Raw genomic sequence first — 12311 nt, forward strand, 5'->3', positions numbered from 1 at the left:
GCTGCTAGTGTATGGATTACGATAGTTCGTGAGTTTGGAGGAAATTTGTCTATTCCTATATTGAGAAGGGTTAGGGCTGGATTTGGGGGTGTGTGGGTTCCGGAGATTGAAGAAATAAGTTGAAAAACTTTATTCGAATATGATTTAAGAGATTTACAATTCCATAATATATGAATGATTGTGCCTAATTCTCCACAGTTTAACTGGTGTTAGGTACCATTGCTGTAAGATTTTTAAGTATGAGTCCCAATGGGAACTACATTTAGAGGCTTTGTAGGTAATGTTAAAAGTTTTCGCCCAGATGTGTGGAGAAATTGGTTGGAGAAAGTTGTTTTCCCAGTTAGTAAGAGAGGTGGTGTGTATGGAAAACTGAGCATTGGTTAGTAGCTTATAGAATATTGAGATTCCTTTTTTAGGATATTGTGTTTTATGGAAGAAGAGGTGGGCCGTTGCGGGGATTGTTAGTTTTGGAGATAGGACTATTGTGCGTAGGTAGTTAGTTATTCTCAAATAATTGAAATTTTCATTATCAGGTAGATGGAATTTTTTTTGGAGAGTAGTGAAGGAGTATAGTCTGTGGTTTGTATAAAAGTCTCGTATATGAGATATTCCTCTGATTTCCCACTGTGACAGGTTTAAGAAGGGGATGAGGAGGTGTAGAGTGGAAATAGGCGTGTAGATACTTTTCGTTTCAGAATCGGGGGTGATTATATGATAGGAATTCAAACCGGGCCTGTAGGGTGGCTTTTATACATGGGTGCTTTAGTAGAAGGTGGGCTTGGGAGTTCTGCGGTAGGAATAATAATTTATCGAGTGTATGTTTTAGAGGTGGGAGGTTTTCCATGGTGGTCCACGTCTTATCTTCAGTAGGGTGCCACCAAAAGAATAGTTGGTCTAGGAGCGTGGCATTATAATAAGATTTTAAATGTGGGAGTCCTGCCCCTCCTTTAGAAGGAGGTCGTAGTAATAAATTAGTCGAGTATCTAGGTTTTTTGGAGTCCCATGTAAATTTGTTGAGAATCGCCTGAAGTTTGGAGAAAAAGGAACTGGGAACTGGGATCGGGAGAGTTCGGAAAATGTAGAGTATTTTAGGTAATATGCATATTTTTAATGTAGCAATTCTACCCAGTGTTGAAAGGGTAGATGTACGTAATTGCTTGAGTCCTCGCGGAATAGAGTCGAGTAATGGTTTGTGATTAGCATTATATAGTTGGTTTGTTGTATTAGTAAGTTTAATTCCCAAGTAGGGGATGCTGTATTGTTCCCATGAGAAAGGGAGAAATCACAATGTTTAATAGAACCACTGCACAAAATAGAACATAATTAAGATTTATGCTATACATAATTTCTCAACATCCAAAATACTACAAATATTTTATGTGTGGAAATAGTGAGAAAGAAGCATGCCCTGTCCACATATATTCATTAGAGCCTCCAAGGATCCAAGGAACCCCATGGGAAAGATACCCATGTTAGGCACCCCAATCCAGCCAAGAGGGAGGAGTAGAAAGTGGACACAGGTGTCCCTCGACTCTACCAAAATGGCTTCTGGGGTGAGCCATGCGTGGCAACTAGAATGCTCCAAGGTACCCATGGGTGGCTCCCTTGTCAAAAGCCAAGCTCGACCATCTCTCTCAGAAGTGGGCTGTAAGAAGGGGGGAGATATCCATCTACATGTCACCATCGTAGCTCCACCTAGGGGAGAAAGAGGAAGTGCATAGCCATAGAGGAAGTGTAGAAGCCTAAACCTAACACAATCTGTTGCTAAAACCAGTTATTTGCTTTCTCCATTGGTGATGAGTCTCCAAGGCATCAGGTTTTAGCAACAGAGTGTGTAAGGTTACACTTCCTTTATGGTAATATGGATGTTGAGAAATTATGTATGGCATAAATCTTAATTAGGTCATTTTTTTGTGCAGTGTTTCTATTAAACTTTTTGTTTTCCTGATGAAGCAATGAGCAAAGCATGTCGAAACCACAAATAAAAGCAAAACTCGCTAATAGCACTCTGAATCTGCCTACAAATTAGAGCAAAGCTCTCTAATGGCACCTGGAGTCTATGTGTAAACAAATGTATCATTGTTCATTTAACACTGTTTTAAACCTGCATACTTTTGTATTGCTTGTGTATAATAAAAATGAATTTTATTTTTAAAGTTTAAATGCTCTTTTCAGCACCTTTCAGAAATTTTGACTAATTATTGGGATGTTGTCCCTCTTTTGGCTTTTCCTTCATCCATTAAATTGTTGAATAACAGGCAAGTAATTTACATGTTTTTTTCTTTCAATTGATTTAGAAAGTCATTGAATGAAAAATATATAGAACTGTAAAGCCTTATTAGTAACTACATGAATCTATGCAATCAGGAAAAATTTGAACACCACACAGAGCATCAAATCCTACGCAAAATTCATAATATCATATTTAATAAAATTCAAACATTCCAAGCAATTTAACCACTTGACCACACAAAGGTTTTACCCCCTTCATAACCAGGACATTACTTGCTATTCAGCACTGTGCTACTGTAATTGGCAATTTCTCAGTAATGCAACACTGTGCCCAAATAAAATTTATATAATTTTTTTCCGCACTTTCTTTTGGTGGTATTTAATCAACACTGGGTTTTTATTTATTGCTTTATAAATGAGAAAATACCAAAATGTTTTTCCTAGATTCTGTTATAACATTTTTGAAACCAACTATTTTTCTTCATAAATTTAGGCCAACATTTCTTTGGTAAAAATAACTCAAATCAGTGTATATTATTTAGTTTGTGTGAAAATTATAGATTTTAAAAACTATAGTATATATATTTGAAAATTAATCAATTCTGATGTACCCCCCCCCCCCCCCCAATTACCTCTTTTTGGAAAGTAGGCAGTCCAAGGTATTTAGTAAGTAAGAGTAATGGCAAGTTTTTTGAAGTTGTCAATTTTTGTCACACTGTTTTGGGAAAATTAAGAAATTACTTAAAACTGGTGTGGTGACGATCAGGAATACTGACTGGTGATAGCAATTGTTTGAACATGAATGGCTTGCACTCATTACTCATTGTTTACTATTGTGATGTTGTGATTGACCCAGAGCTATCACTTGGTACAGGGTGCTGTGATTGGCCCAGGTACCATGTGATAGCTGTGAACCAATCACAGCATCACAATAGTTATTAAGCTGTCATTAATGAAAGCCATTCATGACAGTTTTGTTTACATCTAGTTATGTGATTGCTATGATTGTTCACAGTGATCACATGATACCCCAACCACTCACAGAGGTTTGGTACCAGGTGCTGTTATCCAGTGGTCACAGGATCATGCCGCTGCTTGTCTCAGGGGGGTGCACCAGTGCGCATGAGCACTGTGATGTATGGGTACGTCACGGTGTCTGGGGAAGTACTTTTACTGCTAGCGGTTGGCAAGTGGTTAATCAAGCATATACAAAAACAAATCCATCCCCAACCCATTAAAAATAGAACAAGGATTTTCCCCCTACACATGCCCCTGACTTCCCTTAGTACAGACTAACGTTTCTGCATAACATGCTATATATCACATATCTAAATAGTGTTTCTTCCAAAAGTATTGTAGACTCCTAAACCTTATATTAACACAAATGAAAAAGATAGCAGCAACTCAGAGCCAGAACAGTTCCCAAAGTACTATGCAAACAGTCTGCAGTCAAATATGGGCATAAGCGAGCTGGTTATCTATCTTTAACAGAATTTAGTGTCCAACATAGATATTGATGTGAGAAAAGTTTGTCTAGTATACATGCATAGTCATAAAGCAGACAAGATATGGCAGATAGTAAAAAGCAGCAAAGCCATGCATAGCTGCTAAGCTAGGCAATGAAGGCAGCCTCTAGCATAGACCTGTATGGGGTGATGTAAATGTCAGATAGGTCCCAGCTTATTTCTTTTCTACAGCAATAATACTCACAGCCCTGCATTGTAGGTCTATGGACATGCACAGAACATGATTACTTGTCTTGTGTGAATGCACACATATGTAGAAACCTATACTGTAGTTCCCAGTGTCAAGACATGTTGAAAGCTGCACAAACATGTCTGTCCTTTCATACAGGAGAAATATGCTATACACCAGACAGTTCATTAGTTGCTCATTTGGTCAAGGAACATGGGATTGGTAGTAAATACAGCAATTTCAGTTTTAAATGACTCTTGATGGTTAAGATTCAACTTTCTTGAATCTGTTCTTGTACAAAACCATACTAATACCAACATTGACCTTAACCCTACCATTAACCCTAACCAGTACTGACATGGTGATCATATCTTTGTTGATAAATAAAACCATATTTGTTTTACCCAAACCCATTTCACAGTGATGTAGTATGACAAGGCGTTTTTGATCAAGAAAGCAATGTCACATAACAATGAAGTCTACCTAGGATTTATGTAAAAACAGTCAAATCACACAACACTAGGGTCTCACAGTTAAGAGCACTGCATGTTTTCAACCTTAACAAGGATTTTTTAAAAGATAATTTTATGTAGCAGTTCCACATGACAAAACTAGGAGTTAATTTTCATAAAATGTTAGTAAAAGGTATTTATGGCTAACTCAATTTTTTTGCAATATAGCCCAATTATTTATAAAGACAGCATTGGATAGTATGCCTCAGGGGCGGACTGACCATTTGAGCACTCGGGCACTGCCCAAGGGCCCAGGGTCAGTGGGGGGGCCCCATAAAATGCCCCTGGTACCTATTTATAGGTTTTTTTGTGTGTGTGTGCTTTGAGTGTGGGCAAGGACACAGGGGCCCCATGATCCCCTATTGCCCGGGGGCCCCATGAGTTGTCAGTCCACCCCTGGTATGCCTGTGTTTTATAAAGGATAACTACAACCAACCTGCATCACATTTTACAGTTTTGATGATTAAAAACTACATCACAAGAAGGAGGACCTTCCTCTGAATGATTTTTTCAGTGGCTAGACAGAACACATTGGTGTTCACATCAACACATCAATCTGTTCGAGGTGTTTTATTCACCTTTAGTTGTTTAATGTTTCTGGATTATATCAATTTCAAGCTTGAGCGCTTTTATTTTACTTTGTATACACAGAGCCGAAGAAGGTATTTAATAAACACAGCAATGATTATAATTTCAAAATTACAAAGAAAGGGAAGAAGGACATACCTGACATCGATGTTCAAGATAAGGCAAAAATATCAGGTATGATTAAAATCAGCAAAAGATTCTCTGCACTCACCTTGAACATGCATGGTTTTACAATTGTTAGCAGTGTAGTTAGACATATAGACAAATATATATTCCCATATGAGCAAAGGATAATTTAGAGTTTAACCACTTGTGGACCACCTGCCTGCAATGTACTGCGGATGGGCAGCCTGTACAGGCACAGCGATGTTCATGTATGTTGCTGGCCTAGTTTAGGTAAAGGGCACATGCACACTGCCGCCCGCCCATTTCCGCTGTGATTGTACACAGGGGGAGCTCCTCCATGATTCATGCTGTGTCCAATCACAGCCTAGAATCCTGTGTTGACAATCAATACAGGGCTCTGCACAGAGGAAACGTTCTCTTTGTTTCTAAATTTATGGAGAAATTTGATTTTTTAAATTGTTTATACTGGATATGTTTTATAGCAGAAAGTAAAAAAACATTGTTTTATTTTTCCAAATTTGCAGTCTTTTTTTTGTTTATATAAAAAAAATAAAAACCCAGTGGTGATCAAATACCACCAAAAGAAAACTCTATTTGTGTGAAAAATATGATATAAATGTCATTTGGATACAATGTTGCATGACTGTGCAATTGCCAGTTATAATAGTGCAGTACTACTTTTTATGGCATTCCAAAAGTGCACACGTCTATAATGACACATGATGATGTATAATGATGCATTTTCTGTTGAGCTATACTGTAATACATATCTTTGATGGCTTCCACAAACTGCAAAAAAAATTGTGGAGGTGTTAGATATACTGTATTTACATAGTTATAAAATTAGTCATGTTGAAAAAGACACAAATCCATCCAGTTCGACCAAAAGAAATTAAATAAATTAATAAATAAACAGAATAAATAAAAACAAAACCTTTGTGTACATAATCCTATCCAAAGGAAGGCAAAAACTCTATATAAAGAATGGTCCAATTTGCTTTAGAAGACAATCAACAATTCTGTGGATCAACAACCCCTGGTGCTATCATTTATAAATGTTAATATCCAGTGATATTTTATGTATTTAGGAATGTATCCAGCCCTTTTTTAAAACAATTTACTGAGCTGGCCAAAACTAGTTCTTGAAGGAGCCTATTCCACATTTTCACTGTTCTTACTGTGAAGAAGCCTTTCTATATGCGGTAAATCTCTTTTCCTCTAGATGTAAAAAATGTCCCCTTGTCCTTTGTAACAATACAAAAGTGAAAAACTCTATACCAAGTTCACTATATGGGCCACTCATATATTTATACAGTACATGGTGATCATATTTGTCCTTAGTTGCCTCTTCTCAAGAAAGAATAAATTCAATTTAGCTAATATTTCTGTATAGCTGAGTGCTTAACTTTACATTTATCAACATTAAACCTCATCTGCCCAACTGAACAGTCCATTAGGTTCTGCTTGTAATTGGTAACATCGTGTAAGGACATTATTCTACTACATAGCTTGATGGCATCCACAAACACTGGAATGGTACTTTTAAACCCAGACCAAACATCATTTATAACTATGTTAAAAAGTAAGGGTCCCAATACTGAACCTTGAGGTATACCACTAATACTCTTAGACCATTAAGAGCATTCACCATCTCTGAATACATTCTTTTAGCCAGTTTTCTTTCCATTTACAAACTGAATTGTCTAAGCCTGTAGAATTAAACTTACACATTAGCTGTGTGTGGTGAACCATGTCAAACTCTTTAGTAAAATCTAAGCATACTATATCCTAAACCACTCATTTGTATACGTTTTTTGTTACTTCCTAATAAAAATGAATCAGATTTGACAACTTTAGTCTTTTCTGAGTCTATTGCTTACAATATTGTCTAGCAAAAACGTATCTATGTGGTCTTTTATTAAACTCTCAAGTATCTTTCTGACTATAGAAGCTAAACTAACCGGTCTGTGGTTCCTTGGTAAAGACTTTGATCCCTTTTTAAATATAGGGACCACATTGGCCTTGCACCAATTCAGTGGTACTATATCAGTCATTAGTGATTCTCAAAAAATGAGAAACAATGTCTTTCAAATAACAGAGCTCAAATGTTTGAGGACACTTGGGTGTAAGTCATCTGGTACAGGTTATTTATTCACCTTTATTTTGTTTAAATGTTTCTAGATGCAGGTAGACCTCATTTCTTTTTGCCACCCCACAAGGCATTTTTAGCAAGGAGCATCCTCCTTTCCTGAATGATCCACTGCAAGTGACAAACCAATGAGCTTCTCTTCTGCCAATGTTGTCGTATTCTATGACTCATCCTAGCTGTTGTCCCTTCCTGAGATATTGTAAATATTATTTTGTAAGTCTTGTTCCTGTAATTGTTTCCTTGGACTGCATTACTGAAGTGTTTACAGTTTTTTGTAATACTTTGAAAATCTTAATAAAATCTTTGTTAAATAAATGCTTCTAGACCATAAACCTTTTGAGCCACTGAGTTCCCCCATTTTTCTTTGTATACACAGAGCTGCAGAAGGTATTTAATAAATACAGCAATGATTATAATCTCAAAACTACATAGAGTTTTGACAGGAGTTCTCTCATATTCCTTGATGTTAACATCCAACTGATACTGAAACTGTATGCAAAGATATAGTCTTTTCATCCAGATAGACTTTAAAGTGCAAGCTGAAAAACTGAGAACACTGCTTTTAAACACAGGATGCAAAGACTGACACCTTAAGCTACTGTATCAAAAGGCAAAGGATAAATAATTCCTCTGCAGAATGCATGAATCTCACTCCCACGGCCCATGATGACTATATTAAACGAAATGGTATTAGTTCTCGAAGCATGTCAATGAACTTAGGAAATTTTGAACAAACATTGGCACAGGTTGATTTAAGATTCTGTTTTGGAAAACGTAGCATTTAACTGTTCAGGTATCATACTCAAAATGGCTAGGTCCTTTTGTGATACCTTGGTAACTAGTCATTACTATAGGTCCAAGGACAGTTGTTGCAAATACAGAGGAAATTATGCATGTAATTCTTGTACCATGGGCCAATATGTAATTCACAGTAAAAACTTTTTTTACTGACATGCTATCTTATATGGGCCAAACATTTTATGAAGTGCAGTACAGTAGGGAACATATATGTATGGTTATTTGAATGTAATTGCTATTATGTAGGCAAAACTAAATGCATGCTGAAGACATTAATGTTGGATCATATTTTAGATATTCTGTTTTGGTAAAAATAAGCATCTATAGTCCACCATGTCTCTAAGATCCAATGGTAATGATACAAAAATTAAATTTTGAACTCTTGACCATGGACAATGTAATAGCAAGGATGAAAACTGGAACAATAAATTGCTCCAACTTGAAAAGCATTGGCTATTGGAAAGAAGATGGCTTCCTGGCAATCTTGCTATTCCCTGGGCATATCAGCAAGCACTTGAGACTTTTGGAGAGCCCTTTTCTACTTACTAGATTTAAGACCATGCTCCAGAAGGAACTCACAGCAGCAGCCAACAAACTAGCCTCCCATCTTAAAAGGGAAATCAGGGAGGAGGGAAGTAGAGGTCTTCCTGAATCCATTCTAGATCTTATTCCAAGAATTTGACAGCATACAACATACCCTATGGATAAACACGGCCTGCCATGAGACATTATCATAAAATGTATTTATTACCAAACAAACTAAGCCATGATACTGACAGCCCACGATAAACAAAACCTTTGATTTCAAGTACATTGATATCGGTTTTCAATGGACTTTGCCCTGAACACAGAGCCATAGGCAAAAGAAGCCCTACGCTTCAGCCGGTTGCTTGATGATAGAAATGACTTATCACTCAGAGCTATCCTCTTGATATAGAGCTAAACCACCATTTGAAAATGGACTTCCACATCTGGAAATTGAAGCATGAATTACCCAGACATGAATAATAAGGATCTACCTGCCTTATTTGTTTGGAGCAGTAATAAGGCCAGTGAGCTGACAAACTCACAATCTATCAACTCCTGTGTCACTGCACTGGATATTTCTCACACATACCTTCATGGCGAATTTGGGAATGCCCCAAAACATTAATGTCTATCCAGGGATCCTACTACAATGGGCCTCCTCATACTGGCTATTATGACTACTGATTATCTCACACTTGAGGTGGGTAATGGCCTTAGCCAGTTACCTTTTCATTTTATCCTATGACTGTTCTTTTTAACAGGTGAGCAGTAACCTGTGCATGCCTGGTGTCATGAGTAAGTTGTAGCTTGTCTCTCTTGGACTTCTTCCATAGGCGTTTATCTAATATTGAGCTTTATCCTCTAGTCTATCTGATAGGCATGGTGTCTGGGGGATAGCTTATAGTTTTTCTAGGTTTACTAGCAACTTTTACATTTTAATGTTTTATGCATCTTGAGTTTGTTAATGTTATTATTCACATTATCCTACCTGAAGGCTCTTTTTGGGCTCAGGGGCATCTAGGGTTGGTGTGTCCCTGGAACCTCCTACACAACCTGAAGGCAATGGGCAGTTAGACCAAAGCTATTATTGTATACTGGAAATAATATACCTGAGATTTTCACAATGTTTAGGCTAATGTGTGATCATATGGTGCTTCCTTAAGCTTTCATTTCAAGAAGACCTCCCCACCTCAGAATGGTTCCCTTACTTTTGCTAACACTTAACAGCATTGACCTAGGTACTACCTGAACTCACTTGTATGTTACCCGCAGGGGCGGACTGAAAACTCATGGGGCCCCCGGGCAATAGGGGATAATGGGGCCCCTGTGTCCTTGCCCAAACTCAAAAAAGTCTATGAAAAATGTACCAGGGGTAACTCATGGGGCCCCCTACTGACCCTGGGCCCTTGGGCTGCGCCCGAGTTTCCAAATGGTCAGTCCGCCCCTGGTTACCTGCCCAGCCCACTCTCCCCTTCCCCTCTGCTCTTGTTTAATTTGTTCTCTAGTCCTTCTCCTTTCCTTATTCTGCTTTACACCTTTTTCCTATTTTCCATGTCACCCCCCCTTATCCCCACCCCTCCCTGCCTTACTGCTTACATCTTTCTATTTGTTTTTATTCTCTAGAGCAGCCATATGCCTGGCTAGTAGAGTCCCCCCACCTCTATGTCCTCATCAGTTTCGACACCTAGTGTGATTTTTGTACAAAGTTTAGTCCCCTCTGGCCTATCCCTTCCCTCATTCCCATTCTCCACAAATTCAGGTCCTTGTTTATCAGTAGTTGCAAGAGGAAGTAATGGTCCCCACACATTTTTCAGCAGCACTCCTCTCTGACACCACCAAGATCACCACACCTCTAGTGGTATGTTCATACAATATCCAGGGCTTCAACTCCCCTGTGCAGAGCACCAACGTTTTCAATTACCTTAAATCCCGACAAGTGGACATTGTCTGTTTTGCAGGAGACCAGATTTTTCACTATGTCTTCAATATGCCACCTGTCCTCACATTTCCCCTCTTTTAATACTGCCTCCTTCCAGGAAAAAACGTAAAGGGGTGCTGATGGATTTTCATCATAACCTTTCCTTTTCCTGTGTTCTAGAAAGTTCTGACCCAACTACTGTATGAGATACTTACTCTTTTAGAGTAAATTGTTTGACCAATAAGTAACATTTTGTCACATACCATGCTCCCAATAGTTTTCAGCACAATTTATTTCTTTAAAGGTATCTCCCACCATGGAGAGGGCACATTATTCCTAATGGGGCTCAAATATCATTCAAAACCCCTAAACTCCACCCTAGATCAACAATACATGCCAGAGGCTGTTTCATCTCATGATGCTCCACCAGAAGATCAGATGTGTGCCCTTTTGGTACACATCTGATGGCTTAGTGCAAATTTGGTGACAGCTGCACCCTAGTTCCAGAGGTTTTACCTTCTATTCTAGCCCCCACTACTGCTTTTGTAGAATTGATCATGTTTTTATGTTCCTACAGCACCTACCTCTGGTTGATAGGATCACTATTCTGACCACTCCCTGCTCCAGTCATTACCCAATCCTACTCTTCTCAAGAATATCTCATCAAGCCCACTTTACATTTAGCTGACTTTGGAATTAGTCTATCCTTATATCTCATGAAACCTCACTCTAACTCCAGGCTCACATCCAAACCTTTTTCTTGGAAAACATGAGCAACGTCTCTTCCCACAACTCTAAGGTAACTATTTTAGAGCATTTGATTTGGGTGGCCTCTCATAAAAAAGCCATACATGACTGCAGAATTTGCAAATTTTCTTCTCTTTTGACCCTGCTCTTTAGTGCCCTCAAAAGGGGGTGCTTTCCCCTCCCTAATATCTTTACTGGCACATATAACCATGATTCCCAAAAGTTCCATCAAGGCCTTTTAACCTCAACATTTTAGACTTATTGTGCTTTGTCTTGCAATGCTGGGGTTTCAGAGACTCACTCCTTTTGTGGATTTCGTCTCTTTACTGCTGTCTCTATGCCCTGATTAGATATGTTGTATACCACTCCCGTTGTGTAAAATATACACCTAGATGAAAAAAAATATTTACAAAGTGAGTAATTTTGTGTACACAAGAATATAATTTTATCACTATGTGTATGTGTAATATGAATATGGGAATTATATTATAAGCACTTACTATACAAGAAAAAGCATGTAACAGAGTTTTTTTTTGGCAGAGTGTATCAGTAAATGACCCTAAAGAGTATGTGGGATATACAGGATACAGCAATGTATGGTATCAAAATAACTCTATTAGAAAAAAACTGGTTGAAAATGAATCAAAGATGGGTACTTCCCTTCAATTCTTTGGCAGACATGCTTAAAATGCTTGGCTGCTGTGAAAGTCTTGAGGATGTAATCAATAATCCATACTGCCAAACTTGAAGAGGATTTGTCATGGAACTCCAAGAAATATCTAGGAACACTGTGTTTGTTGATACGGTCTTCAGCAAATCTCTGGTGTTCTCCGAATCTTCTTCTTAGAGTCCTAATCGTCCTGCCAACATAGAACAAACCGCCACGTTCCTCCATCACGTCCGGTCATGACATCACTTTCGCTTGAAACCGCAATCAGGAAGCCCTGGGAGCCTCCGAGAGGCCGCAGATATGTGTACCTCTGGAGGGAAGAGGTTAAAGTATACTATAATGGTAACT

The 12311-nt window shown here is 38.2% G+C and overlaps 1 protein-coding gene across 2 annotated transcripts in view; it reads right to left on the minus strand.

Moving 5' to 3' along the window:
* The window catches only part of GRIN2A (glutamate ionotropic receptor NMDA type subunit 2A), a 933223-nt gene that overhangs the window by 330349 nt on the left and 590563 nt on the right, over positions 1-12311 (minus strand). The window lies entirely within an intron of this gene.

Source organism: Staurois parvus, unplaced genomic scaffold (genome assembly GCF_062004578.1).
Source record: "Staurois parvus isolate SC_StPar_1 unplaced genomic scaffold, SC_StPar_1.0 ptg000200l, whole genome shotgun sequence".
Classification (NCBI taxonomy): domain Eukaryota; kingdom Metazoa; phylum Chordata; class Amphibia; order Anura; family Ranidae; genus Staurois; species Staurois parvus.